Source organism: Brassica rapa, unplaced genomic scaffold (assembly GCF_000309985.2).
Source record: "Brassica rapa cultivar Chiifu-401-42 unplaced genomic scaffold, CAAS_Brap_v3.01 Scaffold0716, whole genome shotgun sequence".
NCBI lineage: Eukaryota > Viridiplantae > Streptophyta > Magnoliopsida > Brassicales > Brassicaceae > Brassica > Brassica rapa.
In genome coordinates, this window is record NW_022610656.1 from 28058 (window position 1) to 48022 (window position 19965).

The following is a 19965-nucleotide window of genomic DNA, read 5'->3' on the forward strand; positions in this document are numbered from 1 at the left end:
CTTGATTTGGATACATAAAGTGTTGGAGAATCACCAGGAAGTTGAATAAATCTCATAGGAGTTAAGATGAAGAAGTTATCCCACTTTCTAATCAGGTGATTCCAGTTTCCCAGTTTGGGTATAGGACAGCTTCTTCGTCGTTCCAATCAAACCAGGATGAATCACTTTGTAAGAAGCTTGATTTGGATACATAAAGTGTTGGAGAATCACCAGGAAGTTGAATTAATCTCATAGGAGTTGGGATGAATGAGTTATCCCACTTTCATATCAGGTGATTCCAGTTTCCCAGTTTGGGAATAGGACAGCTTCTTCGTCGTTCCAATCAAACCAGGATGAATCACTTTGTAAGAAGCTTGATTTGGATACATAAAATGGTGGAGAAACACCAGGAAGTTGAATAAATCTCATAGGAGTTGGGATGAAGAAGTTATCCCACTTTCTAATCAGGAGATTCCAGTTTCCCAGTTTGGGAATAGGACAGCTTCTTCGTCGTTCCAATAACACCAGGATGAATCACTTTGTAAGAAGCTTGATTTGGATACATAAAGTGGTGGAGAAACACCAGGAAGTTGAATTAATCTCATAGGAGTTAAGATGAAGAAGTTATCCTACATTCTAATCAGGTGATTCAAGTTTCCCAGTTTGGGAATAGGACAGCTTCTTCGTCGTTCCAATAACACCAGGATGAATCACTTTGTAAAAAGCTTGATTTGGATACATAAAGTGGTGGAGAATCACCAGGAAGTTGAATTAATCTCATAGGAGTTGGGATGAAGAAGTTATCCCACTTTCTAATCAGGTGATTCCAGTTTCCCAGTTTGGGAATAGGATAGCTTCTTCGTCGTTCCAATAACACCAGGATGAATCACTTTGTAAAAAGCTTGATTTGGATACATAAAGTGGTGGAGAATCACCAGGAAGTTGAATAAATCTCATAGGAGTTGGGATGAAGAAGTTATCCTCCTTTCAAATCAGGTGATTCCAGTTTCCCAGTTTGGGAATATGACAGCTTCTTCGTCGTTCCAATCAAACCAGGATGAATCACTCTGTAAGAAGCTTGATTTGGATACATAAAGTGTTGGAGAATCACCAGGAAGTTGAATAAATCTCATAGGAGTTGGGATGAAAAAGTTATCCCACTTTCTAATCAGGTGATTCCAGTTTCCCAGTTTGGGAATAGGACAGCTTCTTCGTCGTTCCAATAACACCAGGATGAATCACTATGTAAGAAGCTTGATTTGGATACATAAAATGGTGGAGAAACACCAGGAAGTTGAATAAATATCATAGGAGTTGGGATGAAGAAGTTATCCTCTTTCTAATCAGGTGATTCCAGTTTCCCAGTTTGGGAATAGGACAGCTTCTTCGGCGTTCCAATCAAACCAGGATGAATCACTTTGTAAGAAGCTTGACTTGGATACTAAAGTGTTGGAGAATCACCAGGAAGTTGAATTAATCTCATAGGAGTTGGGATGAAGAAGTTATCCCACTTTCTAATCAGGTGATTCCAGTTTCCCAGTTTGGGAATAGAACAGCTTCTTCGTCGTTCCAATCAAACCAGGATGAATCACTCTGTAAGAAGCTTGATTTAAATACATAAAGTGTTGGAGAATCACCAGAAGTTGAATTAATCTCTAGGAGTTGGGATGAAGAGTATCCCACTTTCTAATCAGGTGATTCCAGTTTTCCCAGTTTGGGAATAGGACAGCTTCTTCGTCGTTCCAATCAAACCAGATGAATCACTCTGTAAGAAGCTGATTTGGATACATAAAGTGTTGGAGAATCACCAGGAAGTTGAATAAATCTCATAGGAGTTGGGATGAAGAAGTTTATCCCACTTTCGAATCAGGTGATTCCAGTTTCCCAGTTTGGGAATAGGACAGCTTCTTCGGCGTTCCAATCAAACCAGGATGAATCACTTTGCAAGAAGCTTGATTTGGATACATAAAGTGGTGGAGAATCACCAGGAAGTTTATTATCTCATAGGAGTTGGGATGAAGAAGTTATCCACTTTCTAATCATCAGGTGGATTCCAGTTTCCCAGTTTGGGAATAGGACAGCTTCTTCGTCGTTCCAATAACACCAGGATGGATCACTTTGTAAGAAGCTTAGTTTGGATACATAAAGTGGTGGTAGAATCACCAGGAAGTTGAATTAATCTCATAGGATTGGATGATGAGTTATCCCACTTTCAAATCAGGTGATTCCAGTTTCCCAGTTTGGGAATAGACAGCTTCTTCGTCGTTCCAATCAAACCAGGATAATCACTTTGTAAGAAGCTTGATTTGGATACATAAATGGTGGAGAAAACACCAGGAAGTTGAATAAATCTCATAGGAGTTGGGATGAAGAAGTTATCCCACTTTCTAATCAGGTGATTCCAGTTTCCCAGTTTGGGAATAGGACAGCTTCTTCGTCGTTCCAATAAACCAGGATGAATCACTTTGTAAGAAGCTTGATTTGGATACATAAAGTGGTGGAGAAACACCAGGAAGTTGAATTAAATCTCATAGGAGTTGGGATGAAGAAGTTATCCCACTTTCTAATCAGGTGATTCCATTTTCCCAGTTTGGAATAGGACAGCTTCTTCGTCGTTCCAATAACACCAGGATGAATCACTTTGTAAAAGCTTGATTTGATACATAAAGTGGGGAGAATCACCAGGAAGTTGAATAAATCTCATAGGAGTTGGGATGAAGAAGTTATCCCACTTTCAATCAGGTGATTCCAGTTTCCCAGTTTTGGAATATAGACAGCTTCTTCGTCGTTCCAATAAACCAGGATGAATCACTTTGTAAGAAGCTTGATTTGGATACATAAAGTGGTGGAGAATCACCAGGAAGTTGAATAAATCTCATAGGAGTTGGGATGGAGAAGTTATCCTCCTTTCAAATCAGGTGATTCCAGTTTCCCAGTTTGGGAATAGGACAGCTTCTTCGTCGTTCCAATCAAACCAGGATGAATCACTCTGTAAGAAGCTTTGTTTGGATACATAAAGTGTTGGAGAATCACCAGGAAGTTGAATAAATCTCATAGGAGTTGGGTATGAGAAAGTTATCCCACTTTCTAATCAGGTGATTCCAGTTTCCCAGTTTGGGAATAGGACAGCTTCTTCGTCGTTCCAATAACACAGGATGAATCACTTTGTGAGAAGCTTGATTTGGATACATAAAGTGGTGGAGAAACACCAGGATTGAATAAATATCATAGGAGTTGGGATGAAGAAGTTATCCCACTTTCTAATCAGGTGATTCAGTTTCCCAGTTTGGGAATAGGACAGCTTCTTCGGCGTTCCAATCAAACCAGGATAATCACTTTTTAAAAGCTTGACTTGGATACATAAAGTGTTGAGAATCACCAGGAAGTTGAATAAATCTCATAGGAGTTGGGATGAAGAAGTTATCCCACTTTCTAAACAGTGATTCCAGTTCCCAGTTTGGGAATAGGACAGCTTCTTCGTCGTTCCAATCAAACCAGGATGAATCACTCTGTAAGAAGTTGATTTAAATACATAAAATGTGTGAGAATCACCAGGAAGTTGAATAAATCTCATAGGAGTTGGGATGAAGAAGTTATCCCACTTTCTAATCAGGTGATTCCAGTTTCCCAGTTGGGAATATGACAGCTTCTTCGTCGTTCCAATCAAACCAGATGAATACTTTGTAAGAAGCTTGACTTGGATACATAAAGTGTTGTAAATCACCAGGATGTTGACTTAATATCATAGGAGTTGGGATGAAGAAGTTATCCCACTTTCAAATCAGGTGATTCCAGTTTCCCAGTTTGGGAATAGGACAGCTTCTTCGTCGTTCCAATCAAACCAGGATGAATCACTTTGTAAGAAGCTTGATTTGGATACATAAAATGGTGGAGAACACCAGGAGTTGAATAAATCTCATAGGAGTTGGGATGAAGAAGTTATCCCACTTTCTAATCAGGTGATTCCAGTTTCCCAGTTTGGGAATAGGACAGCTTCTTCGTCGTTCCAATAACACCAGGATGAATCACTTTGTAAGAAGCTTGATTTGGATACATAAAATGGTGGAGAAACACCAGGAAGTTTAATTAATCTCATAGGAGTTGGGATGAAGAAGTTATCCCACTTTCTAATCAGGTGATTCCAGTTTCCCAGTTTGGGAATAGGACAGCTTCTTCGTCGTTCCAATAACACCAGGATGGATCACTTTGTAAGAAGCTTAGTTTGGATACATAAAGTGGTGTAGAATCACCAGGAAGTTGAATTAATCTCATAGGAGTTGGGATGAATGAGTTATCCCACTTTCAAATCAGGTGATTCCAGTTTCCCAGTTTGGGAATAGGACAGCTTCTTCGTCGTTCCAATCAAACCAGGATGAATCACTCTGTAAGAAGCTTGGTTTGGATACATAAAGTGTTGGAGAATCACCAGGAAGTTGAATAAATCTCATAGGAGTTGGGATGAAGAAGTTATCCCACTTTCAAATCAGTGATTCCAGTTCCTCCCAGTTTGGGAATAGGACAGCTTCTTTTCGTCGTCCAATAAACCAGGATGAATCACTTTGTAAGAAGCTTGATTTGGATACATAAAGTGGTGGAGAACACCAGGAAGTTGAATTAATCTCATAGGAGTTAAGATGAAGAAGTTATCCCACTTTCTAATCAGGTGATTCAAGTTTCCCAGTTTGGGAATAGGACAGCTTCTTCGTCGTTCCAATAACACCAGGATGAATCACTTTGTAAAAAGCTTGATTTGGATACATAAAGTGGTGGAGAATCACCAGGAAGTTGAATTAATCTCATAGGAGTTGGGATGAAGAAGTTATCCCACTTTCTAATCAGGTGATTCCAGTTTCCCAGTTGGGAATAGGACAGCTTCTTCGTCGTTCCAATAACACCAGGATGAATTACTTTGTAAGAAGCTTGATTTGGATACATAAAGTGGTGGAGAATCACCAGGAAGTTGAATAAATCTCATAGGAGTTGGGATGAAGAAGTTATCCTCCTTTCAAATCAGGTGATTCCAGTTTCCCAGTTTGGGAATAGGACAGCTTCTTCGTCGTTCCAATCAAACCAGGATGAATCACTTTGTAAGAAGCTTGGTTTGGATACATAAAGTGTGGAGAATCACCAGGAAGTTGAATAAATCACATAGGAGTTGGGATGAAAAAGTTATCCCACTTTCTAATCAGGTGATTCCAGTTTCCCAGTTTGGGAATAGGACAGCTTCTTCGTCGTTCCAATAACACCAGGATGAATCACTATGTAAGAAGCTTGATTTGGATACATAAAATGGTGGAGAAACACCAGGAAGTTGAATAAATATCATAGGAGTTGGGATGAAGAAGTTATCCCACTTTCTAATCAGGTGATTCCAGTTTCCCAGTTTGGGAATAGGACAGCTTCTTCGGCGTTCCAATCAAACCAGGATGAATCACTTTTTAAGAAGCTTGACTTGGATACATAAAGTGTTGGAGAATCACCAGGAAGTTGAATTAATCTCATAGGAGTTGGGATGAAGAAGTTATCCCACTTTCTAAACAGGTGATTCCAGTTTCCCAGTTTGGGAATAGGACAGCTTCTTCGTCGTTCCAATCAAACCAGGATGAATCACTCTGTAAGAAGATTTATTTAAATACATAAGGTGTTGGAGAATCACCAGGAAGTTGAATAAATCTCATAGGAGTTGGGATGAAGAAGTTATCCCACTTTCTAATCAGGTGATTCCAGTTTCCCAGTTTGGGAATATGACAGCTTCTTCGGCGTTCCAATCAAACCAGGATGAATCACTTTGTAAGAAGCTTGACTTGGATAGATAAAGTGTTGGAGAATCACCAGGATGACTTAATATCATAGGAGTTGGGATGAATGAGTTATCCCACTTTCAAATCAGGTGATTCCAGTTTCCCAGTTTGGAATAGGACAGCTTCTTCGTCGTTCCAATCAAACCAGGATGAATCACTTTGTAAGAAGCTTGATTTGGATACATAAAATGGTGGCGAAACACCAGGAAGTTGAATAAATCTCATAGGAGTTGGGATGAAGAAGTTATCCCACTTTCTAATCAGGTGATTCCAGTTTCCCAGTTTGGGAATAGGACAGCTTCTTCGTCGTTCCAATAACACCAGGATGAATCACTTTGTAAGAAGCTTGATTTGGATACATAAAATGGTGGAGAAACACCAGGAAGTTGAATAAATCTCATAGGAGTTAGGATGAAGAAGTTATCCCACTTTCTAATCAGGTGATTCCAGTTTCCCAGTTTGTGTGATTTTTAAAGAGATCTCTACTCTGGTAGTATGTGTGTGTGTATAAGCTTCAATGAAGAATGATTAGAGCTTGTTCTAAGTGATATAGAGAAAAGGATTAGTGAGAGTGTTTATGAGTATGTGAGAGACTTAAGAACAGAGATTAAGAGACTTAAGAGACTAGAGAGAGACTGAGAGAATAAGAGACTGAAGATTAGAGAAGGAGAAGGGAAACCCCCTTACTCACTTGAGTGTTTACAAAATCGCATATACAAGGCTTTTATATGCCTTTACATTTCACTCATAAACCCTACATCCTAAGGCTGTAAATAAATGATAGAATGGATGGTAAGGATGAGAGAAGACTGGTCTTGATGTTGCTGGAGCTAGCTGGCGAATTGATTCAAATAGAAGGCTCAGATTGCTTCTTTTGAATGAATGGATAGGATGAGTCAAGGCTGTAAAGGTAAAGCACCTTTACCTTTCCAGCTCATACCAACAGCTCACCTTATCCATTTGAATCTTCCTTTACCTCCAAGGCACTTCAACGGACACTTAAGGAAGCTTATCCCGCGCCCACACATTGCACAACTTGACTTGATGCCGAACTGGATAAATGAATGAGGCTTGGGTGTTGTACGGTCTCTTGTACGGCTTGTACCATCCGTACACTCGCCCTAATTATGCACAACACTTCCCCTCCTCTTTAGTTGATCCATTCCTCTTCTTGATTCGCTCATGGCCTTATCATTCTCCCAAGCTTTGCACTTCATGCCATCTTCTCTCTAACTCCTTCACCTCTTCACATGATCAGTCTAAGTCTTTCCTAGACTTAACTTCACAAGATAACTACTTCAGGACACTTCTGAAGCTTGATTGAACTCTTCTGGACATCTTCTAGAGCTTGCCCTATTATTGTACAAGCTCTATCTTCTCTTCAGTTCAACACTCCCCCTCAAGCTTGACTTTAGGAGATCCTAAGCCAAGCTTGGAACTCTGAAGAGTCTCCCTCATTAAAAACCTTACAAGGAAAACCCATTGGGACAAAACCTTGCAAGGGAAAAAGAGTAGAGCTCTCCAAAGCCTAGGGATTGGCCAGTGAGCTCTTGTGCCTTAGAACCAGTGTGGTTGGACACAAGAAGCTCTGGATCACGGCCTAATAGGTGCAGCAACTCAACACAGCTTTGCGCACACTTCACACTTCAGCTTCACCTCTTTATGGAACCGGTTTGAAGTCTCCCCCTCTCAACTGACTTCACAGCCATCTTAGAGAAGCTAGGACACGACCAGATCATCTTCAAAACACCAGTGAGGCTGATCAACACTTCACACACGGCTTGCCCTCTTCATAGAACTGGTTTGGATCTCCTCCTCTCAACAGACTTCTCAGCCATCTTAGAGAAGCTAGAAACTGACCAGGAACATCTTTAGTGAGGCTCAAGCAATGGTACCTGATACATTATCCCAAAGGTGCATCAGTACTTATCAAGACAAGAAAATGAATATCCTGCATCACATTTGATGCACACAATCTCACAATTCAATCATAATCGTCTTAAGTATCTTTTCAAGCACAAGCAATGAATAAGATGAATGAAAAAGATTGAAAGGAGTTTTAAAAGTCTAAGGGAACTTCCCTTGTGTTTTTGTGAGTTTCCAAACTCGCCCAATGCACCATCTTCATGGCATCATCAACTTCTTGGAAAGGCAGAATGGATTCATCAGCTTCTCCTCAATCACCTCTCATTGAAGCCGCATGGAGAGCCTTCCTCCTCACTTGCCAAGGCTGCTCTGAACAGCCTCTTGCCTAGACACGCCACTGACTTGGTCCGGTTGATGATCCTTGTAGAAGCTTTTGCAAAAGACTTGTTACTGACCATGGATCATATGCATTAAGACTCCCCCTCAAGCTTAGAACCGAGACTAGAAGGAGCTAAGCTTGTGATGATCCTATGCATCCCCATGGTCTAATAACTATCATCTTTTATGATAGCTTTCTTCTTGTGAGTTTTCTCTCTTCCTTAACCAGGAATTAGGGTGTTTGAATCACCATAGAGAGTCTCACAAGACACATTTCTCATTGCATAATGACCCATGCTACACTTCCTGTAGACTAAGGACTAGATATGTCCAATGGTATTATGCAATGGCCCAAGACCTTTGTCTCTACATTCTTGGTTGATGGCGAGTTACATGTATCACTTCCCTTGTGTACCTAACACCACCACAACTCAATGCAAGATCAGATCATCCCATTGGGATCAAACCAAGATCATCCATCCTGTTTGATCACCAATGCCACAATAATATATGATACTTGAAACAAGCTAGACAATCAAAACAAGAATATGCAAAGACAATGTATGCTTTCAACAATCTACTGATCCCTTTTTTTTTTTTTAAATGCAGCAATAGATGAATGCATTAGGTTACACACTAACTATATGAATGAAAAAGACTCAATCCAAATGAACACAAGACTAGATGATTCTTTTTGCAATCAAGGCAACAAGCGTGACTCAATTCATGCTTATGCTTACTAGATTGATTAAGGCCAATGATTCAAGTAGCTTAGACATACTTCTAAATCCTACAAGACATTAGAGGCTAACAAGCAGATTTTAATTTCTCTAAATGCAATGCAAGCTTACATCAGTACATTTGCAATTTAGGCTCATTTTTAAATGCATTACTACATGAATGCACAATCGTAAAGCATTAGCTATATGAATGCAACAGGTTCAATCCATGAGGAATATTTAAAGCTCTGCACAACAGTTTCAATCAGAACCAATGATGCAAGCAACTTAGACAATTTCTAATTGATGCAAGACTTTCATTGATGGATTAGACAAAGGCAATAGCATCAGATAACACTAGGATTGAACTTAGACAGTATGAGATATGCTTATGTATGCAAAAGAACTTATCAATCATGATGCAAGCAGCAGAGACATTCTACTCAATTCTACAACACATTCATGATGATTCAAGCTATGACAACACTCAAGACAATGCAATAAACAGAACATGAGATTCTGGGACTCTAGACATTACTTACTATCAATATGACAATGCAACAGCAAAACAATTTCAGTGTAATTAGCCTAGACATTCTACTAGAAGCTATAAACTCTTAATGGAATTAGGGAAAGCACATAGTATGATCAGGAGATAAACCTATCAAGACATATTAAGATAGATGAGATTAGGTTTACTCCCTTGGTTAAGATGATGAGGAGTGGTTCTCAAAGATACCACTTGAATCCTTACTTCTTCTTCTTCTCTTATTGCAATCACCCTTCTGAATTCACCACCATGATGGAATGCTTGTGGATGCTTCAGCTACTTCTTCAATCACCTCACAATAGAAGCCGCCTTGGTAGAGTAGCCTTCTTCTTCACACAGCCAAGAGTGCTCTGTCTTAGTTTGAGCACCCTCTTGAATAGGCACGCCACTGCCTAGACCCGGTTGGCTTCTTCTTCAGTTACTTGCAATGGTAAGAGGAAGACCAGTGAGCTTCAAGTGAGTTTTACAACCATCTGCGCTTCACCCTTCTTGTAGTAACTCTCCATTGCACACACAATGGACACCATTCTTTCTCTTTAAACACGGATTTGATGATGAACTAGGAACACCTTTTGTGAACCTGAAACATCACTCAAACTCTAGCCAAGATAAGACACAATTGCATTGGGATCAATTCTTGACTTCATCAAGTTTGATCACCAATGTCTCAAGCTTTATAACATTAGAAAGAATCAAGACAATGTCAAGTTCTTATCTATGCAAGCAACCATTCTCTAAATACTAAGCAAGACCTTATCAGATTCAAGTCAAAGTATTTAGGCAATTTTAATCACTCCTTAATATGCAACTTAGACTTTAATCTAAATGCAACAATCCAAGGTAGCAACAAGGCAGTATGCATTAATCTTAACAGTTTCTAACTCATGAAAGAAAGTATGATTAGATAATATAATCTATCATCTTAACAAGACAAGTTAATTTAGAGCTGACATTAAGCATTTACCATTTTCAATAGTATTGATGTCAAAACTTGATTAATAAATCATCAAGTTTGATTCCCAATATCACAAGCAATGCAACAGATAGACACAAGGCATTATCAAGTTCTATTCTTTGCAAGCTAGCTCTCTAAGTACAAGCAAGATCCTAACAGATTCAAGACAAGTTACTTAGGCACTTTAAAAGCTTCTTTACTCAGCACTTTAGACATGAATCTAATGCTTCAATGTAAGACAGCCACAAGACTATATGCAACAGCTTTAAATTCAGTTTCAATCCATGTATGCAAGCAGATTCAGTTAATCACACTAAGCATCACTATGAAACGAAGCTAAGCATATTAATCACATTCAGTCACCCAACAATGCTCTTAAAGTATCCTGGGACAGATTCTAAACATTTTAATTTATCAATCTTTAACAATCCTCAGGTTTTCAATCACATCACACATTCTAACCAGTCAACAACACAAGCTCATTATCAAGATGGTTTATAGAATCGCTTACAGCAAGGAACCAGGTTGATTCCTTTTGCATTTTCTGAACCCAGCCATGAATTTTGTTGAATCTAAGAGCCTGGTTTGACCCCCATCTCTTTCTCCTTCAGTTCATGGCCACCATCTTGTATTCCCCACCCAAATAACCCCTCCTCTCTTCAGGTCTTCACCACGCCAACTTCTAGATGGCTTTCTCTTGGAAACCAGATGAGAAACAGCTCTTGAAGCAAGGCGCCCTAGAGGTAGGATAACTCAACCTCTCCATACACCTTTGCTTCCCGTGAGAATCTTCATTAGGACAGGTAGGGACGGCTGAGAGACAAGGAGTACACGCCATGGCTTCAGTCTTCTTCTTCCTCTTGAAGAAACAAGATCCGGATGAACATGTCTTTAAGGTTTGGCTTTGGCTTTGAGCTGAGGGTAGAGCTGGTGTTGTGTGGAAGCTACAGCTCAGGTTCTGATGAACCTGGCTCTGATACCATGTGATTTTTAAAGAGATCTCTACTCTGGTAGTATGTGTGTGTGTATAAGCTTCAATGAAGAATGATTAGAGCTTGTTCTAAGTGATATAGAGAAAAGGATTAGTGAGAGTGTTTATGAGTATGTGAGAGACTTAAGAACAGAGATTAAGAGACTTAAGAGACTAGAGAGAGACTGAGAGAATAAGAGACTGAAGATTAGAGAAGGAGAAGGGAAACCCCCTTACTCACTTGAGTGTTTACAAAATCGCATATACAAGGCTTTTATATGCCTTTACATTTCACTCATAAACCCTACATCCTAAGGCTGTAAATAAATGATAGAATGGATGGTAAGGATGAGAGAAGACTGGTCTTGATGTTGCTGGAGCTAGCTGGCGAATTGATTCAAATAGAAGGCTCAGATTGCTTCTTTTGAATGAATGGATAGGATGAGTCAAGGCTGTAAAGGTAAAGCACCTTTACCTTTCCAGCTCATACCAACAGCTCACCTTATCCATTTGAATCTTCCTTTACCTCCAAGGCACTTCAACGGACACTTAAGGAAGCTTATCCCGCGCCCACACATTGCACAACTTGACTTGATGCCGAACTGGATAAATGAATGAGGCTTGGGTGTTGTACGGTCTCTTGTACGGCTTGTACCATCCGTACACTCGCCCTAATTATGCACAACACTTCCCCTCCTCTTTAGTTGATCCATTCCTCTTCTTGATTCGCTCATGGCCTTATCATTCTCCCAAGCTTTGCACTTCATGCCATCTTCTCTCTAACTCCTTCACCTCTTCACATGATCAGTCTAAGTCTTTCCTAGACTTAACTTCACAAGATAACTACTTCAGGACACTTCTGAAGCTTGATTGAACTCTTCTGGACATCTTCTAGAGCTTGCCCTATTATTGTACAAGCTCTATCTTCTCTTCAGTTCAACAGTTTGGGAATAGGACAGCTTCTTCGTCGTTCCAATCAAACCAGGATGAATCACTTTGTAAGAAGCTTGATTTGGATACATAAAATGGTGGAGAAACACCAGGAAGTTGAATTAATCTCATAGGAGTTAGGATGAAGAAGTTATCCCACTTTCTAATCAGGTGATTCTAGTTTCCCAGTTTGGGAATAGGACAGCTTCTTCGTCGTTCCAATCAAACCAGGATGAATCACTTTGTAAGAAGCTTCATTTGGATACATAAAGTGGTGGAAAATCACCAGGAAGTTGAATAAATCTCATAGGAGTTGGGATGAAGAAGTTATCCCACTTTCTAATCAGGTGATTCCAGTTTCCCAGTTTGGGAATAGGACAGCTTCTTCATCGTTCCAATCAAACCAGGATGAATCACTTTGTAAGAAGCTTGATTTGGATACATAAAGTGGTGGAGAAACACCAGGAAGTTGAATTAATCTCATAGGAGTTAGGATGAAGAAGTTATCCCACTTTCTAATCAGGTGATTCCAGTTTCCCAGTTTGGGAATAGGACAGCTTCTTCGTCGTTCCAATAACACCAGGATGAATCACTTTGTAAGAAGCTTGATTTGGATACATAAAGTGGTGGAGAATCACCAGGAAGTTGAATAAATCTCATAGGAGTTGGGATGAAGAAGTTATCCCACTTTCTAATCAGGTGATTCCAGTTTCCCAGTTTGGGAATAGGACAGCTTCTTCGTCGTTCCAATCAAACCAGGATGAATCACTTTGTAAGAAGCTTGATTTGGATACATAAAGTGGTGGAGAATCACCAGGAAGTTGAATAAATCTCATAGGAGTTGGGATGAAGAAGTTATCCCACTTTCTAATCAGGTGATTCCAGTTTCCCAGTTTGGGAATAGGACAGCTTCTTCGTCGTTCCAATCAAACCAGGATGAATCACTTTGTAAGAAGCTTGATTTGGATACATAAAGTGTTGGAGAATCACCAGGAAGTTGAATAAATCTCATAGGAGTTGGGATGAAGAAGTTATCCCACTTTCTAATCAGGTGATTTCAGTTTCCCAGTTTGGGAATAGGACAGCTTCTTCGTCGTTCCAATAAACCAGGATGAATCACTTTGTAAGAAGCTTGATTTGGATACATAAAATGGTGGAGAAACACCAGGAAGTTGAATAAATCTCATAGGAGTTGGGATGAAGAAGTTATCCCACTTTCTAATCAGGTGATTCCAGTTTCCCAGTTTGGGAATAGGACAGCTTCTTCGTCGTTCCAATCAAACCAGGATGAATCACTTTGTAAGAAGCTTGATTTGGATACATAAAGTGTTGGAGAATCACCAGGAAGTTGAATTAATCTCATAGGAGTTGGGATGAAGAAGTTATCCCACTTTCTAATCAGGTGATTCCAGTTTCCCAGTTTGGGAATAGGACAGCTTCTTCGTCGTTCCAATCAAACCAGGATGAATCACTTTGTAAGAAGCTTGATTTGGATACATAAAGTGTGGAGAATCACCAGGAAGTTGAATAAATCTCATAGGAGTTGGGATGAAGAAGTTATCCCACTTTCTAATCAGGTGATTCCAGTTTCCCAGTTTGGGAATAGGACAGCTTCTTCGTCGTTCCAATCAAACCAGGATGAATCACTTTGTAAGAAGCTTGATTTGGATACATAAAGTGTTGGAGAATCACCAGGAAGTTGAATAATCTCATAGGAGTTGGGATGAAGAGTTATCCCACTTTCAATCAGGTGATTCCAGTTTCCCAGTTTGGGAATAGGACAGCTTCTTCGTCGTTCCAATCAAACCAGGATGAATCACTTTGTAAGAAGCTTGATTTGGATACATAAAGTGTTGGAGAATCACCAGGAAGTTGAATTAATCTCATAGGAGTTGGGATGAAGAAGTTATCCCACTTTCTAATCAGGTGATTCCAGTTTCCCAGTTTGGGAATAGGACAGCTTCTTCGTCGTTCCAATCAAACCAGGATGAATCACTTTGTAAGAAGCTTGATTTGGATACATAAAGTGGTGGAGAATCACCAGGAAGTTGAATAAATCTCATAGGAGTTGGGATGAAGAAGTTATCCCACTTTCTAATCAGGTGATTCCAGTTTCCCAGTTTGGGAATAGGACAGCTTCTTCGTCGTTCCAATCAAACCAGGCTGAATCACTTTGTAAGAAGCTTGATTTGGATACATAAAGTGTTGGAGAATCACCAGGAAGTTGAATAAATCTCATAGGAGTTGGGATGAAGAAGTTATCCCACTTTCTAATCAGGTGATTCCAGTTTCCCAGTTTGGGAATAGGACAGCTTCTTCGTCGTTCCAATAAACCAGGATGAATCACTTTGTAAGAAGCTTGATTTGGATACATAAAGTGTTGGAGAATCACCAGGAAGTTGAATAAATCTCATAGGAGTTGGGATGAAGAAGTTATCCCACTTTCTAATCAGGTGATTCCAGTTTCCCAGTTTGGGAATAGGACAGCTTCTTCGTCGTTCCAATCAAACCAGGATGAATCACTTTGTAAGAAGCTTGATTTGGATACATAAAGTGTTGGAGAATCACCAGGAAGTTGAATTAATCTCATAGGAGTTGGGATGAAGAAGTTATCCCACTTTCAATCAGGTGATTCCAGTTTCCCAGTTTGGGAATAGGACAGCTTCTTCGTCGTTCCAATCAAACCAGGATGAATCACTTTGTAAGAAGCTTGATTTGGATACATAAAGTGTTGGAGAATCACCAGGAAGTTGAATAAATCTCATAGGAGTTGGGATGAAGAAGTTATCCCACTTTCTAATCAGGTGATTCCAGTTTCCCAGTTTGGGAATAGGACAGCTTCTTCGTCGTTCCAATCAAACCAGGATGAATCACTTTGTAAGAAGCTTGATTTGGATACATAAAGTGTTGGAGAATCACCAGGAAGTTGAATAATCTCATAGGAGTTGGGATGAAGAAGTTATCCCACTTTCTAATCAGGTGATTCCAGTTTCCCAGTTTGGGAATAGGACAGCTTCTTCGTCGTTCCAATCAAACCAGGATGAATCACTTTGTAAGAAGCTTGATTTGGATATATAAAGTGGTGGAGAATCAGCAGGAAGTTGATTAAATCTCATAGGAGTTGGGATGAAGAAGTTATCCCACTTTCAAATCAGGTGATTCCAGTTTCCCAGTTTGGGAATAGGACAGCTTCTTCGTCGTTCCAATCAAACCAGGATGAATCACTTTGTAAGAAGCGTGATTTGGATATATAAAGTGGTGGAGAATCACCAGGAAGTTGATTAAATCTCATAGGAGTTGGGATGAAGAAGTTATCCCACTTTCTAATCAGGTGATTCCAGTTTCCCAGTTTGGGAATAGGACAACTTCTTCGGCGTTCCAATCAAACTAGGATGAATCACTTTGTTAGAAGCTTGATTTAGATACATAAAGTGTTGTAGAATCACCAAAAAGTTGAATTAATCTCATAGGAGTTGGGATGAAGAAGTTATCCCACTTTCAAATCAAGTGATTCCAGTTTCCCAGTTTGGGAATAGGACAGCTTCTTCGTCGTTCCAATCAAACCATGATGAATCACTTTGTAAGAAGCTTGATTTGGATACATAAAGTGGTGGAGAATCACCAGGAAGTTGAATAAATCTCATAGGAGTTGGGATGAAGAAGTTATCCCACTTTCTAATCAGGTGATTCCAGTTTCCCAGTTTGGGAATAGGACAGCTTCTTCGTCGTTCCAATCAAACCAGGATGAATCACTTTGTAAGAAGCTTGATTTGGATACATAAAGTGGTGGAGAATCACCAGGAAGTTGAATAAATCTCATAGGAGTTGGGATGAAGAAGTTATCCCACTTTCTAATCAGGTGATTCCAATTTCCCAGTTTGGGAATAGGACAGCTTCTTCGTGGTTCCAATCAAACCAGGATGAATCACTTTGTAAGAAGCTTGATTTGGATACATAAAGTGTTGGAGAATCACCAGGAAGTTGAATAAATCTCATAGGAGTTGGGATGAAGAAGTTATCCCACTTTCTAATCAGGTGATTCCAGTTTCCCAGTTTGGGAATAGGACAGCTTCTTCGTCGTTCCAATCAAACCAGGATGAATCACTTTGTAAGAAGCTTGATTTGGATACATAAAGTGGTGGAGAAACACCAGGAAGTTGAATAAATCTCATAGGAGTTGGGATGAAGAAGTTATCCCACTTTCTAATCAGGTGATTCCAGTTTCCCAGTTTGGGAATAGGACAGCTTCTTCGTCGTTCCAATCAAACCAGGATGAATCACTTTGTAAGAAGCTTGATTTGGATACATAAAGTGTTGGAGAATCACCAGGAAGTTGAATAAATCTCATAGGAGTTGGGATGAAGAAGTTATCCCACTTTCTAATCAGGTGATTCCAGTTTCCCAGTTTGGGAATAGGACAGCTTCTTCGTCGTTCCAATCAAACCAGGATGAATCACTTTGTAAGAAGCTTGATTTGGAGTTGGAGAATCACCAGGAAGTTGAATAAATCTCATAGGAGTTGGGATGAAGAAGTTATCCCACTTTCTAATCAGGTGATTCCAGTTTCCCAGTTTGGGAATAGGACAGCTTCCTCGTCGTTCCAATCAAACCAGGATGAATAACTTTGTAAGAAGCTTGATTTGGATACATAAAGTGGTGGAGAATCACCAGGGAGTTGAATAAATCTCATAGGATTTGGGATGAAGAAGTTATCCAACTATCTAATCAGGTGATTCCAATTTCCTAGTTTGGGAATAGGACAGCTTCTTCATCGTTTCAATCAAACCAGGATGAATCACTTTGTAAGAAGCTTGATTTGGATACATAAAGTGGTGGAGAATCACCAGGAAGTTGAATAAATCTCATAGGAGTTGGGATGAAGAAGTTATCCCACTTTCTAATAAGGTGATTCCAGTTTCCCAGTTTGGGAATAGGACAGCTTCTTCGTCGTTCCAATCAAACCACGATGAATCACTTTGTAAGAAGCTTGATTTGGATACATAAAAAAGTGGTGTAGAATCACCAGGAAGTTGAATAAATCTCAGAGGAGCTGGGATGAAGAAGTTATCCCAGTTTCAAATCAGGTGATTCCAGTTTCCCAGTTTGGGAATAGGACAGCTTCTTCGTCGTTCCAATCAACCAGGATGAATCCCTTTGTAAGAAGCTCGATTTGGATACTTAAAATGGTGGAGAATCACCAGGAAGTTGAATAAATCTCATAGGAGCTGGGATGAAGAAGTTATCCCACTTTCAAATCAGGTGATTCCAGTTTCTCAGTTTGGGAATAGGACAGCTTCTTCGTCGTTTCAATCAAACCAGGATGAATCACTTTGTAAGAAGCTTGATTTGGATACATAAAGTGGTGGAGAATCACCAGGAAGTTGAATAAATCTCATAGGAGCTGGGATGAAGAAGTTATCCCACTTTCAAATCAGGTGATTCCAGTTTCCCAGTTTGGGAATAGGACAGCTTCTTCATCGTTCCAATCAAACCACGATGAATCACTTTGTAATAAGCTTGATTTGGAGACATAAAGTGGTGGAGAATCACCAGGAAATTGAATAAATCTCCTAGGAGTTGGGATGAAGAAGTTATCCCACTTTCAAATCAGGTGATTCCAGTTTCCCAGTTTGGGAACAATACAGCTGCTGCGTGGTTCCAATCAAACCAGGATGAATCACTTTGTAAGAAGCTCGATTTGGATACTTAAAATGGTGGAGGATCACCAGGAAGTTGAATAAATCTTATAGGAGCTGGGATGAAGAAGTTATCCCACTTTCGAATCAGGTGATTCCAGTTTCCCAGTTTGGGAATAGGACCGCTTCTTCGTCGTTCCAATCAAACCAGGATGAATCACTTTGTAAGAAGCTTGATTTGGATACATAAAGGTTTGGAGAATCACCAGGAAGTTGAATAAATCTCATAGGAGTTGGGATGAAGAAGTTATCCCACTTTCTAATCAGGTGATTCCAGTTTCCCAGTTTGGGAATAGGACAGCTTCTTCGTCGTTCCAATCAAACCAGGATGAATCACTTTGTAAGAAGCTTGATTTGGATACATAAAATGGTGGAGAATCACCAGGAAGTTGAATAAATCTCATAGGAGTTGGGATGAAGAAGCTATCCCACTTTCTAATCAGGTGATTCCAGTTTTCCCAGTTTGGGAATAGGACAGCTTCTTCGTCTTTCCAATCAAACCAGGATGAATCACTTTGTAAGAAGCTTGATTTGGATACATAAAGTGTTGGAGAATCACCAGGAAGTTGAATAAATCTCATAGGAGTTGGGATGAAGAAGTTATCCCACTTTCTAATCAGGTGATTCCAGTTTCCCAGTTTGGGAATAGGACAACTTCTTCGTTCGTCGTTCCAATAAACCAGGATGAATCACTTTGTAAGAAGCTTGATTTGGATACATAAAATGGTGGAGAAACACCAGGAAGTTGAATAAATCTCATAGGAGTTGGGATGAAGAAGTTATCCCACTTTCTAATCAGGTGATTCCAGTTTCCCAGTTTGGGAATAGGACAGCTTCTTCGTCGTTCCAATCAAACCAGGATGAATCACTTTGTAAGAAGCTTGATTTGGATACATAAGTGTTGGAGAATCACCAGGAAGTTGAATAATCTCATAGGAGTTGGGATGAAGAAGTTATCCCACTTTCTAATCAGGTGATTCCAGTTTCCCAGTTTGGGAATAGGACAGCTTCTTCGTCGTCCAATCAAACCAGGATGAATCACTTTGTAAGAAGCTTGATTTGGATACATAAAGGGTGGGAAACACCAGGAAGTTGAATAAATCTCATAGGAGTTGGGATGAAGAAGTTATCCCACTTTCTAATCAGGTGATTCCAGTTTCCCAGTTTGGGAATAGGACAGCTTCTTCGTCGTTCCAATCAAACCAGGATGAATCACTTTGTAAGAAGCTTGATTTGGATACATAAAGTGGTGGAGAATCACCAGGAAGTTGAATAAATCTCATAGGAGTTGGGATGAAGAAGTTATCCCACTTTCAAATCAGGTGATTCCAGTTTCCCAGTTTGGGAATAGGACAGCTTCTTCGTCGTTCCAATCAAACCAGGATGAATCACTTTGTGAGAAGCTTTATTTGGATACATAAAGTGGTGGAGAATGACCAGGAAGTTGAATAAATCTCATAGGAGTTGGGATGAAGAAGTTATCCCACTTTCTAATCAGGTGATACCAGTTTCCCAGTTTGGGAATAGCACAGCTTCATCGTCGTTCCAATCAAACCAGGATGAATAACTTTGTAAGAAGCTTGATTTGGATACATAAAGTGGTGGAGAATCACCAGGAAGTTGAATAAATCTCATAGGAGTTGGGATGAAGAAGTTATTAAATCAGGTGATTCCCGTTTCCCAGTTAGGGAATAAGACAGCTTCTGCGTCGTTCCAATCAAACCAGGATGAATCACTTTGTAAGAAGCTTGATTTGGATACATAAAGTGGTGTAGAATCACCAGGAAGTTGAATAAATCTCATAGGAGTTGGGATGAAGAAGTTATCCCACTTTCTAATCAGGTGATTCCAGTTTCCCAGTTTGGGAATAGGACAGCTTCTTCGTCGTTCCAATCAAACCAGGATGAATCACTTTGTAAGAAGCTTGATTTGGATACATAAAGTGGTGGAGAATCACCAGGAAGTTGAATAAATCTCATAGGAGTTGGGATGAAGAAGTTATCCCACTTTCTAATCAGGTGATTCCAGTTTCCCAGTTTGGGAATAGGACAGCTTCTTCGTCGTTCCAATCAAACCAGGATGAATCACTTTGTAAGAAGCTTGATTTGGATACATAAAGTG

The 19965-nt window shown here is 39.8% G+C and overlaps 1 long non-coding RNA gene across 5 annotated transcripts; it reads left to right on the top strand.

Moving 5' to 3' along the window:
* The first annotated feature begins 17061 nt into the window (after nucleotides 1-17061).
* LOC117130842 lies at nucleotides 17062-19670 on the top strand. 5 transcript variants are annotated; one of them, XR_004454107.1, is made up of 3 exons: nucleotides 17062-17583; nucleotides 17760-18036; nucleotides 19612-19670. It is a non-coding gene; the product is annotated as an uncharacterized LOC117130842 (long non-coding RNA). The 5 variants fall into 5 exon arrangements; XR_004454109.1 differs by having other exon boundaries at nucleotides 17936-18036; nucleotides 19612-19622; XR_004454108.1 differs by lacking the exon at nucleotides 19612-19670 and adding an exon at nucleotides 19092-19148.
* Nucleotides 19671-19965: the final 295 nt, after the last annotated feature.